Genomic DNA, 14,019 nt, shown 5'->3' on the forward strand with positions numbered 1-14,019 from the left:
ACACGATCATTAACTATAAGCACGACATCCCCTCTTTCCAACTCCTCAAAGCTGGAGAACCAATCCCTCCTAGGGAAAATGTGATATGTAACTCCTGAATCCATCATCCACTCCGTGGAATCAGCATAGAAAACCGACGATAGTGCATGACACGAATAGCCCGAAGAATCTGAATCTGAATGCTCAATAATAGCTTTTGCAACATTCACTTCTGAAGCTTTTACAACTTTCCCCTTGTTCTTCCCGACTTTTTCCTTCCACTTTGGGCAGTCAATCTTCCAATGTCCTTCTTTTTTATAATACCGATATTGGTTTCTATCAACACTCTTATAAGCACTCCTATTCTTTGACTTTGAGCTGTTGAACTGGTGGCGGTTTGGATCTCGGCCTCGAACAGCTAATACATCTCCCGATGCCTTCTCGGAGGGTTCACCATCACTCTTTCTCAACTCATAATTCACCAAAGCCGAGGTCACCTCCTTGTAGCTAATAGTAGTTCTTCCATTGATCATAGTTAGAACGAATGTACCATAATCATCTTCCGGTAACGAACACAAAAGTAACATCACATTGTCTTCATCCTCAACCATGATATCCACATTGGCCATATCTGAAAGTAGCTTCGTGAAATTGTTGACATGCTCCCTGATGGAAACTCCCCTCTTCATCTTGAACTGGTAAAACCTCTTCTTCAAGTGAAACCGATTCTCAATGCACTTAGTAAGATACTTCTCATTGAGTGTTTCCCACATTCTCTTCGCCGACGTCTCGTTCATCATGTCATAGATAATATCTGGCATCAAGCATGACCTAATAACTCCACTGTTTTTGTCAAAAGTTGTTTTCATTGATGATTTCATTAAAACTTAAATTGTTTACAGGAAATTACAATGAAAAATTAAGAAAATTACAACTCTCTTGGAAAATAACACAAAAATCGTTTATCGACTTTTGCTTTGTGGGACTTTGCCTGTGCCGGGAGTGCTTTGACTCGTGGACCGCCAAATCACAGATCGTGAAGGGGACTTAGTGATTCTTCCTTCGTTTATCGAAGTAAGAATTTGAAGTGAAGATCTTATCAAAGTAAGATGATCACTCTTCTTAAGATCAAGTCGAAGCTCGAATCTCAAGGAATCACACCAAGAACTATTTTGTCTGCTCTCTCTGCTCTGAATTGCTCGATAAAATGCTCGATCCTCGTCAGTAATGACCCTAGGGGGGGTATTTATAGCCTCTGGGACATAACTAAAAAAACTCAACAAACGACAAAATTAGGCTGGCGAGATAGTGTTTACTGTCTCGGCGGCCGAGACAGTGTTTGTTGTCTCGGCCTCCGAGATAGTAAATACTGTCTCGGAAAATCCAACTGCCTGGCAGTTTTTACTGTAACTGTTTTCCCACGTTTCAAACTCCATTATTTTGGCAGTTATTCACGTGATTTTCGCCCACGATGTTTCCCACGTCCCTTGGCAGTTAATGTGTGGCAGTTATTTAGGTATTTTTTTGACCATTTCAAAGCTGTCTCGTTGGCGAGACAGTAAACACTGTCTCGCTGCGAGACAGTAAACACTGTCTCGCTGCGAGACAGTAAATACTGTCTTGATTTTTCTAAAACAGTATACGATCAACTCTTGTGATTTTTGAGTGATCTTCTCTATGTTTGGATATCTATTAGCATTTTTTAATGCCTACAGATACGCCCTCCAAAGTATTCTAGACTCATTCTTTTATAGAGGAGTCTGGGATACTTTGGATAAGATAGATTTTACTTACGATCCCTTCAATGCTTGGTTGAGTAGATCGTGTAGAAGAATCCATAAAATGGCTTCGGCTCTTGATCTCTTCATCCTTTAACCTATTCAGTTCTTTGTAGAGTAGCTAATACTCTTCCGGTACTGCGTTTATCGCTCGACCGTTATCGAGATCTTGAATCGAAGCTAGTATCTCTTTGACTTTTGTCACCAAATTGATATTTGTATGTCCCTCGAGAGTTTGTCAGGTTATCCTTAAGAATATTCAGAATAATATTCTCCAGAAACTGCCTGTCGAATGTAGGAAAACAGTTTAGACTCGTGGACCTATTGGAGTATCCATACGTATCAAAACAACAAGACATCACCTATGCGAGACAGTATATGTTGTCTCGCGGTGCGAGACAGTATATGCTGTCCCGCGGTGAGAGACAGTATGTGCTGTCCCGCGGTGCGAGACAGTATGTGTTGTCTCGTGCGAGACAGTATATACTGTCTCGCACGGCGAGACAGTGAAAGCTGTCTCGCACGGCAAAGTCGGGGTTATAAAACCCCGACTTAGGGTTTTTAGGGCTTTTTTCACGTCGATTTTGCAGTAATCTTTGGGCGATTTTCCAGCGATTTTCTGCAAGTTTTCTGCTTCTTCTTCTCTTTTTCGTTTCTGATTTGTGTGGAGCTCTTGTTTGGGGAGATTTTACTCGGATTTGATAGGTTTGTTCACCCTCTTTCTTTGAAATCTCAATCTTTCTTAAGTTCCATCCCATGCACATATGTATTGTGATATTTTGCTGATTATATCCTCAAAACCCTAACTTTCTTGTTGGATTTTGACAGGTAGCATATACTTTCGTCATGTCGCCGCGTAGATCTCGAGTTCCCCGGGGCCGTTCGACTGTCCAGTCCCCTGAAGAGGCTGGTCCCGCTGTCACCGCTTCACATGGGGGTATATCTCTCACCCTTTCATCGATTTATATACTGTATTTTGTCAATTTCATATGTACATAACTGTATTTGCATGCAAATCCTCGTTTGTATCCTTTGAGATACATTCGTGAAGAGCCGGTATCCTCCTTTGAGGGGATCGACGCTAAAAGGTGTTTGTTTTGCTTGGACAAAACACACTTCAGAATATACATGGGCGATTTCGTATCCTCTCATGTGTGTTGAAAGGTTTTGATATGCCGTTATAATGCTCGTGCATAGTAGCGCATATCTCCTTTACACATGTGGTAGATAGAAAATCGTCACACCTGTTATGAGGTGGCGATTATATCTTATGGAATAAGATATATTGCCTTCTCTAAAATTTTAGGACTATTCTTACACAATCTATGTGTATGCCTTTTTTTATCAGTCCATTTTCCTTCTGCAATCTTCACTACTATGAGGTTATGGGCCAAAGTAGTGTAACCCACGCCTATTATGAGGGGATCCCGTTAATTGAATCAGCTCCCCAGTTCAAGTCAGACTACAGCGAAGGGGCTAGAGAGTTGATCCGACGAGGTAGCTGTCGTATTCTACGATGATTAATCACGGATACAACCTTAATTTCAGAGCAAGACTCGAATCAATGCATAAGGAAGCCAGACTTCTTGTTTGGTGACTCTGTAAGAGATCCAGAGATTGTTTCTTGTAGACATGCACAGTGGTTACATGAGAGCGGGTCGTTATTCTTGTACTTGCCCTGGATTCCTCGGGAGCATTCACTTTTAAAGTTCAGAAACCTGTCAGTTGAACGTGAGATGTTCTGAAGATTGACCGAAAACCATGAGCGTATTCACTGTGGTTTCATCGGGAAGGAAGCCACCCCGGGTTCCAGTGACAGGGCTTCTGTGTGAGGGCTTCATCCGGGTGTCTTAGGCCAAGATAATATACCCCAGAATGAAAAGGCAGCACAGGCAAACACCGTGAAGAATCGGTTAGCCGTAGTGGGAAAGAAACTATCCAACCAGAACTTCAGATGTTATGGATGGGTCCATTACTCTGGAGACAAGTGGTGGACCAGAATGACGCGATATGTGTTGAATCGTTGGATGCGAGAATTGGCAGAGTTAGGGTTGTCAGTCCCGATCCGTGCCAGCATGTATGGTCTGCAGATTAGTGTAGGTCATTTCCTTTGTTTGTTCGAGATTTACAATCCTGACACCAATACATTCTTTACCAAGAATGGTCATTTCCTTTGTTTGTTCGAGATTTACAATCCTGACACCAATACATTCTTTACCAAGAATGGAGAGCATGGGTTACCATTGCATGAAATGATGAAGGTTTCCGGTTTGCCCATAGGCGATGTCCCATATCAAGAATTCTTCCCAACTGTCAGTCAGCTGAATAAGATGAAAGATCGGTCAACCGTAACCCACGACACTTTATGGGAATTGACCTGTCATTATCACATAGCTATGGCCGAGATGGAGACTAAAGCTAAGAAGAGATCTCCCCGGATTAGCTTGAAACAATTCGCCGATTATTTGTTCAAGAATCTTGATAATCGTTCATAAGAAGTGTGCGGGTTATCTCCTTTGACTCCGAATGAAATCAATCGGCTGTTAGAGAAAACGAACGCACAATCTTACACCTCTCACTCAGAAGGCGGATTTCCGCATGGTACTAAATTCCGTTCTTATTTGTAGCAAGCTGGTGTTCCGATTCATCCTACCACCCTGCTAGCTGGCTTTCTGGCCTTATGGTTGAAAAGGTGTGTAGTTCCCCATCAATCCTATGATGATATGCCAATGGAAGTGTTGTATCCAGCCGTCCAGTTGACTACAGGTCGCAAATTATCCTTGCTTCCTGCCATGGTGGCTGCTATTCACAGTGGATTACGGCAATTAATCTCCGTGTTCACTCAAGAGAAAAAGAAACCCTCTGCCGGCATATCCGCTCCAAAGCTGGAACTACCCTATACTTATCTGATGACCTGGTTGGTACTTCACCGGCCAGATTTAATGGAGGCTCTTGAGACGGTGGATCCCAGCCTTCCTCTGTTACAGACTCTTGAGGGTTGCAAATGGGTCAAACATCGATGGGCGGATATAACGAGGCAATTCAAAATTCACAAATGTTGGGAATTTTTCCCTTGCTTCCTTCGATTCTCCGGTACGTACAATACGACCTTATTAGATGCTGAAGACCCAAGGCAGAATCGCACCATCTTAGATGTCGGGTGCTTCAGATGGCTGATGAACATTCGGCCTGGTTAGCTATTGTTCAGGGTAAGAGATGTTTGTCATATTGAACCTTATTTTCCATGTCGATTTGCCCGTCAATTCGGCTATGATCAAATGTATGTCGGCAACCCAAACCGTCACCTTAGCTTTCGAGGTGGACTTATCGATGAGGCGAGGGCTTGCTTTTGGAGCATTGCCGGTTGCACAAATGCTGAGTTCGATCTCCCTTTGGAGGTGCCGCCCCTACGGATGACCTTTCTCTATTGTAAATGGCTGATAGCCGCCAATATCGTCACTCGACATAGGAGAATGTTAGACTCAGAAGAAGAAGCAGCCCCGCGGCACACAACAGAAGCGACCCGTGAAGCTATGATGTTACCACAAAGGAAAGAGGCTGCCGAATCATCCAGAAAGGGGAAGGAACCGGCCCGCCCAACTGATAGTGAAGAAGAATTTGATAGTGAAGAAATCAAAACTTCTGAGGGAGAAGGTGAAACTGGTTCAAGTTCCGGAGAGGACTCGTAAACCCTCCCATCGTTCCTGCCCAACCGCAAGATGCTCCGAAAAGAAGGAGAGAGAGAGTCGTCATGACTTATCCTAATCGGATGACGGTAGAGGTCCTCAGTGGAGATGAAGAGGAGGAAGAAGATACAATACCTCTTGCTCATCGGCGAAGATCACAATCTTCCACTCAAGCTCAAGCTCAAGTCTCTCCCAGAGTTGAACTACGCACCAAACATCGCCATGAAGGATCTGGGATTCAGGATGAATCACGCCCATCAAAAAGACGAAAGAATGCCGCTTCTAAGGCACGTGTTCGTCTTCCCACTTTAGAGGAGACATCTGCTCGTAGCGCTTCTTCAGATGAACAAGGTAACAACTCGTCTTTATTGTTCTCACACTTCTTAACGCTCGAACTCACTCCATACTCGACTTCTGTAGGGAGTCAAGAAGAGGGAGAATTTCGAGTTGAAGCTGCTTCTCCCGGCGGTATGGAAGCTGAGGCGCCCAGCTTTGTCCAACAAATGCAGGATGCTCTGAGAGATGAAATAGCTGGTGTTCCACCAACTTCTGACATTGATCCATCGGCTTCAGACACAGGTACTGATCTTTCCCCATTTGGAAGGCAATTCCGAGAAATGAATGAGTCGGACCGTGTGCCTCCTCTAATGACTTGTGCGCTTTGTCTCCTTTTAGTCAAACTAAAAGAAGCAAGTGCAGGTAGTGGAGCTCTCGAATCCGTCCCGGTCGACAAAGGTAAAATTAATCTTCGTTTTGAGCACATTCGTCTAAATTTATATGTTATTTATGACTCAACACATTCTGTAGATGCCATAATGAAAGAATCTATTGGAGAAGAGACCACACATGCAACAGAGGTTGAGGATTTCAACGAGCATAACCTCGATCTCGATCTCTCAGATAGTGACCATCAGTATATCTCTGACTTATTATCAGGGAAAGCTTCTGATACAGTCATCGGATCAACTGTTGGAGTTGATTCAACAGAAGTGGGTCCTTCTGAGGGGTAAGCCCTTTGTTCTGTAAAACTCCGTATATAACTATATATATATATATATAATATATATATATATTATATATATATATATATATATATATATATATATTATTTATATTATATATAATATATATATATATATATATATATAATATATATATATATATATATATAATATATACTTATATATATATAAATATATAATATATATATATTATATATATATAAATATAATATATATATATATATATATATATATATATATATATATATGTATTTTTTTAAACAATTATAGGACCAGTTGCTGGAACTGGTATAGCTATAATCATCGGAACTTCTGATCAATCTGAGGGTCGTGACCTCTTGTTATGGGCGGGAACTGAGGTTGATTTGCAATCATCAATTCTCGAATCTTAACCTACTACTCCTGCGAACCCCATGATGATAGAAATTACTGTCACCCCCCAACTTAGTCCGATCGCAACAAAAGCGAGACCAACTGAAGAAGTTAGTACGTCGGCCGATGTTGTGCCTAGAGTTGGTGAGTTTTACCCATCATTTGTTTCAAATTTCTGATTAAGGTTCCATTATACTCATTGTGGTTCTCTTGTTTGCAGCATATTCTCCCAAGGAACCTCTTAATTTGGACCCGGGGTTCTATGATGTTTTAGTTGAGAAATCGTCTGATGTAGCGGGTACGTCAATGGCTGTTATTCCTGAATCAACCTTGGTCATGCAGGAGGCCGTACTAACATCCTTGGGTGAACAAAGTCATGTTGAGGGCTCTTCCGTCGAACTCAGTATGCTTCAGCTCGTTGTCATGTATTCATATATATGTTCTGTACTAACTTCTTTGCCCTCATCACAGCTCCTTCATCATTATCAAATCATATCCAAGCTCTGTTGGCAGACGAGGATCCGGATAAGGCTGTCATTTGCTCTGATCTCCAAGGCTTCATCTCCTTTTTGAACTCTATGGTCGATCGCATTCTCTTCAAAGGATCGTATTTTGAGAATTTTAAAAAATCTCTTGAGCGCTATATATCAGGAATCAGAGAGGAAGGATACAATGAGTTAGCCGATTCGATCAACGCTTATTTGGTCGACTTGAAGCAACATGTTGAACTTCTGAAGGCTCTTCGCACCAAAGGCGTACCCTCCTATATTGCTTCTCACATGGACTCCAGGTTGCAAGTGTGGCGTAATTCTAAAAAATCAGCTAACTCCGAACTCCAAAAGCTAAGAGCCCGCAGTAATCAACTTAGGGCGAGTGTTGCCAAAAGAACACAAGCCAAGGTCGATTTGCACCGGGACTTAGAGTCGAGTCGAGCGGAAATAGCTCGCTTAGAAGAGCAACTTGTAAAGGCCAAGGATGCTCATGAAATTTTGGAGTCTGAGTTGACGAAGCTAACTCAAGTTGAAGAAAACCTGTTTCAGCAACTGAATCTTCAGGATAAAATACTTGCTGAAAAGGAACAAGAGGTTGCCGAACTTCAAAGTGTTGACGAAGAAGCTTTCAAAATCAAATTGACGGCTGAGCTTGAACAGGCTTATGCGATAGAGCTTTCGAAACTTGAAGATCAAATTCATCAATATAAACTTTTGTAATTGGAGAACATATATTTTTGTAGCTTTGTTTGAATACTCTTGGTCAATATATTGAATCATTTTGCTCATTAAGATTTTATTATGATTACTCATTCTTGTTTAGAATAAATAACCATAATACTTATAGGATTTTTAACAAATCCTCAGCCATCAACGGATTTGATATGCCTTTACCGACTACCATTTGAGTCGGACTAGTATGTGAATTATCTAGGTCCGTTTCACATATAACGTTGGGCTAAAAGAATTAAACTTTTTTAGGCTTTGAACTACAATATTGAATATGTAGGCTACATGTGTTAGATGTAGGCTTATCTCTAATAAGGGATTGAGATAACGTCCCCCATGCATGAACGACATGGATTTTAAAATGTAAATAGGTTGTGTTTCCTATATAGGATAACGAACTCGATATTATAAAGAAAGAATTGGGTATTCTATCTTTCAATCTCTTGTTTGTTGGTAGAGATAAACCCAAAATCGGAGAAGAAGATCTTCATATTCTATTTCCCGGTCTCTTGTTTGTTGGTAGAGATGAACCCGAAATCGGAGAGGAAGAATTTTATATTCTATCTCCTGGTCTCTTGTTTGTTGGTAGAGATGAACCCAAAATCAGAGAGGAAGAATTTTATATTCTATCTACTGGTGCAAAGGAAACTCGAAGCGGGATTTCCACTTAGAGAATCTGGGTTGGTTTGAATAATCCTAACTGTCGTAATGTTTTATTATTCAATTCAAAAGTGAATCTTTCGTTCACGATATGGATCAAAAAGAGATTTTGGTTGTGGTCCTAACTGTAGTAAGGTTTAACCAAGTGAGAGTTTTGAGGCGATCCTAACTGTAGGAAGGTTTGATCGCTCGATTTGTGGGCCTCTCGTTTATTGAAGGAATCGAGAGGGTATTTTGGCTTTGGTCCTAACTGTTTAAAGGTTTGACCAAATGAGGGTTTGAGACGATCCTAACTGTTTAAAGGTTTGATCGTTCAGTTTGTGGACCTCTCGTTCATTGAAGGAATCGAGAGGGGATTTTAGCTTTGGTCCTAACTGTTTAAAGGTTTGACCAAATGAGGGTTTGAGACGATCCTAATTATTTAAAGGTTTGATCGTTCAGTTTGTGGACCTCTCGTTCATTGAAGAAATCAAGAGGGGATTTTGGCTTTGGTCCTAACTGTTTAAAGGTTTGACCAAATGAGGGTTTGAGACGATCCTAATTATTTAAAGGTTTGATCGTTCAGTTTGTGGACCTCTCGTTCATTGAAGAAATCAAGAGGGGATTTTGGCTTTGGTCCTAACTGTTTAAAGGTTTGACCAAATGAGGGTTTGAGACGATCCTAACTTTTTAAAGGTTTGATCGTTCAGTTTGTGGACCTCTCGTTCATTGAAGGAATCGAGAGGAGATTTTGGTTTTGGTCCTAACTGTTTAAAGGTTTGACCAAATGAGGGTTTGAGACGATCCTAACTGTTTAAAGGTTTGATCGTTCAGTTTGTGGACCTCTCGTTCATTCTCGTTCATTGAAGGAATCGAGAGGGGATTTTGGTTTTGGTCCTAACTATTTAAAGGTTTGACCAAGTGAGTAGTGGGAGTTTGAATGATTTTAATCCACGACAGATTTTGGTGTACCCTTCGTCGATCGATTTGATCGGTGAGGGGTTTTGTGAGGAAAGATTAACTGTTTACAGATTTGAATCTCATCTCAACAAAAGCTGTAAAAGAACTTTATGATAATCAAAAACATATTATTTGAAAGATCAGTTTTATATTTAGAACAATTAACTGATCTCGGGTTATCCCGAAATATCCTATACAGTATTCTCTAGGAACTTCCCGTTTTGCATAGGTTATCCTGAACGTATTACGGATAATATTTTTTCAGGAACTTCCCATTTATTAGCATCATTAATTTATTGCCATCCTGGGTAATCAGGCGGTAAACACCATTTGAATAGACTGTTTCTATTACAAACGGTCCTTCCCATTTGGGTTCAAATTTTCCTTTCTTCTTGGAGTTAAGGATCATAGGCCGTCTTTCAGCTAGGACCAAATCTCCTTCTTTAAAACTCCGTTGTCGAACCTTTTTGTCGAAAGCTCGGGAAATTCTGGCTTGGTAGAACTCAATATGCTGTTGAGCTTCTAAGCGCTTTTCGTCGAGCATCTCGAGTTCTTCGAGACGTTTCTGATGTTGTTCTTCGGTTGTCATCTGGGTTGCGAGAGCAATCCGAAGAGATGAAATTTGTATTTCTAATGGAAGAACGGTTTCACATCCGTATACCAACGAATACGGGGTCGCTCCCGTCGGTGTACGTACCGTGGTACGATAGGCCCATAGAGCCGCACCAAGCTTGTCATCCCAATCTCGTTTATTAGTTTTCACGAGTTTTAACAAGAGATTTATGATTGTTTTATTGAAGGCTTCAGCCAATCCATTTGTTATGGGATTGTAAGCCGTCGACGAAATGTCCTGAATTTTGAACTTCTCGCAAAATCTGATGAAGGCGTTGCTGACGAATTGAGGACTGTTGTCATGTATGATTCGTCTTGGGACACCATGTCGGTAGATGATATGGTGTTTGATGAATGCAATGACGTTACTCGTTTTAACTTCTCTGAGCGGAATTGCTTTAGCTCATTTGGAGAAGTAGTCGGTAATTGTTAGGATGAACCGATCACCTTTGACTGACGGGGGATTTATAGGGCCAACAATATCCATTCCCCCGGTCTCAAACGGCCATGACGTTGCTGACGGGTGTAGATGCTCTGGAGGTTGGTGCATATAATTTGCATGTAATTGACATACTTGACATCGTCGGGCGTAGTCAACTGCATCCTTTACCATAGTTGGCCAATAATATCCAATTCTCCTAAGTCGGTCGCAGAGTTTAGGACCGGGTTGATGTGCACCACATGTCCCATCATGCGCCTCTTTGAGTGCTTGTTCTGCTTCCTTATTGGATAGACAACGGAGTAATAGACCATCGTACGACCGTCGGTACAACATTTGTGATTCAGCGTTGTAGTAAAATCTCAGTGCTCTCTGCCGAATTGAATCCCTTTCTTTCACGTCTTCAGGTAAGATACCGTGTAGGACATAATCAATAATAGGGAAACACCAATCTCGAACTTCGGGTTCAACTCTTGTTGAATATGCTTCTTTGGCAACCGAATCGTAGATAGGAACAATAAGTTGGTGAGTTCTCACTGTAATTAATTAATCTGTCTCGGGAGGCTGAGCCAGAGATACCGACAATGCCACCAATGCGTCTGCGTATGTATTTTGGAGACACGGAACATACTCGATGAAAAAAATCTTCAAACGAGTTTGCCATCTCAATGGCCACCTGGTGGTATGGAATCAGGTCTCGATTTCTGACTTCATACTCTCCTCGAATCTGATTAACTACCAATTGAGAATCTCCAAAAGCTTCAAGGTATTCGACCCCCAGCTCTTTGGCAAAATTGAGTCCAATTATCAATGCATTGTACTCGGCTACGTTATTAGAGCATGGTTCGGTCAACGAGTATGCTCTAGGTAAGACATGCTTTCCCGGGGAAACTAAAACGACCCCCACTCCTGAGGAGATTTTAGAACATCCGGAAGAACTCGCCACGTTGGTTGCTCGGGAAGCCCCATCGAAGTATAATTGCCACACTCGTTGATGTGAGGTGGTATTAACTTCGTGAGTTTCATCCGGCAGATCGTCGTACAACTCCACTACATCTTTCGTAGGGTTTTCCACCAAAAGATCGCAAATAGCTCGTCCCTTAACTGATTTTTGTTGTTTGAAATACAAATCATATTGTGATAAAAGTAGAGCCCACCTGGCTAAACGCCAATTCATGGAGGCCGGTTGGGTCATGAATACTCGGATTGGATTTATGTTGGAAATGACATAAATTGTTTGTCCAACTAGATAGTGTCGCATTTTCTGGATTACAAACACTAGTGCGAGGCATTCTTTCTCGATCATTGGATAACGAGATTCAGCTCCAACCAGTGTGCGACTCAAATAATATACAGCTTGTTCGTGACCGTTATCGTCATCTTGTACGAGTAATGCACTTAATGAATGGCTCGTCGCTTTGACGTAAATCAAAAACGGTCTGCCCGATTTCGGTGTAGTGAGGATAGGTGGATTCGCCAGATATGTTTTAATATCTTTGAATGCCTTTTGGCATGCTTCATCCCAAACGAACGACACGCCTTTCTTCGCGAGTTTAGAGAACGGTTGACATTTTCCAGACAAATTTGATATAAACCGACGGATATATGCCAATTGACCTTGCAACCCTCTGAGTTCTTTAAGATTTCTCGGGGGTTGTAATTCATGTATCGCCTTAACCTTATCAGGATCAATATGAATACCTTTTGTGGTGATGACAAATCCAAGAAATTTACCGCTGGACATTCTAAGGAAGGACTTAGTTGGGTTCATCTTTAACTGATGAGTCCTCATAAGTTCGAACATTGTCTTCAGATCGTTAATGTGGTCGCTTTTATTACGACTCTTAACGACCAGGTCATCAACATAGCATTCGACGGTCTTCCGAAGGTGCTCTTGAAAGATCTTCGTCATTGCTCTTTGGTATGTAGCTCCGGCGTTCTTCAAACCGAAAGGCATAACAGTATAACAAAAGACGCCAAGGGGTGTTCTGAACGCTGTATGTTTTTCATCGTCCGAGTGCATCTTGATTTGATTATACCCAGAAAATCCATCCATAAATGACATTCTCTCGAACCCGCATGTGTTGTCAATGATGACGTCCGTAATCGGTAGGGGAAAGTCGTCTTTAGGACAAGCGGTATTCAGGTCTCTAAAGTCAATACAGATTCTGATTTTTCCGTTCTTTTTAAGGACTGGAACAATATTGGCCAACCATTTAGGATGTTGTTCTTCTCTGACAAAGCCCGAATCAATCAGTTTCTTGACTTCGGTTTCTATTGCCTCCATAATCTGCGAACGAAACCGTCTTTGTTGTTGTTTGACAAGTTTAACATCCGGTTTAATGTTAAGGCTGTGCATTGCTACATTTGGGTCGAGTCCCGGCATATCTTCGTAATTCCAGGCAAAAACGTCGATATACTCTCTAATGAGGGCGATTAGTTCCTCTTTCTCACCTGGTGGAAGATCACCGCTAATAAATATAGGTTTCGGATTATTTTCGTCACCCATATTAACTTGGACTACTTTATCCTCCGTAGGAGGTTCTCTTTGCTCAAATCGATCACCGTATTGGATATTCATGTAATGTATCCAGGGATCTTCCCAAGTGGGCAACTGATCATCTCCTTCTGTTGTGGAAGGATCAACCGTTGCCATGTTCGACATTAGGGTTTTAAATCTTTCTCCAATGCTCATGTCAGAATCCCAGGTTGACGCATCGGACGAATACCCGCTTCTGCTTATTAGCTGACTAATGATCTGCTAGCAATCTTCATCATCAGATGACGAAACATAACCTAGACCCCTTTTATAGCTGTAATAATTATCAGGTCTCCCTTTTGGTACGTAGGTAGGATGGGGTGGAACCCTGACACCTTGACCAAAATGAAGACCTTCACCGAGCGAGAGGTCATAGCCTTGGCTCGTCATGTAACCATTTGCTTGTGAACTGTACTGAGAGAAATGTCGCCCGGGTTCTTCATCATCCGAATTAGTGTCTAAGAAAAGATCTGGGGTAGGGGATGGTTCCCCTTTCCCGAAAACTATTTCTTTTTCACCTCCTGTCTTTGCGGGTAGGATCATAGTTGTTCCGTATGAACTTTGGACGTGTTTCGTCATCGTACAAGATGAACGAAGTGGCATATGTAGACTAGGGTCGTCATACAATTCCTGCATTACATCATCGAGACAACGCGAGTACTCTAAATCATCATTTATTATTTCATCGGCAAGCTGCCAGTTACAACTTTCATCTGACGAATTACCACCGTCAATATCGATTACAAGAGGTTCAATGTCATTTAGCACAAGAC

This window comes from Asparagus officinalis, chromosome 6 (genome assembly GCF_001876935.1).
Source record: "Asparagus officinalis chromosome 6, Aspof.V1, whole genome shotgun sequence".
In the NCBI taxonomy this organism is placed as follows: domain Eukaryota; kingdom Viridiplantae; phylum Streptophyta; class Magnoliopsida; order Asparagales; family Asparagaceae; genus Asparagus; species Asparagus officinalis.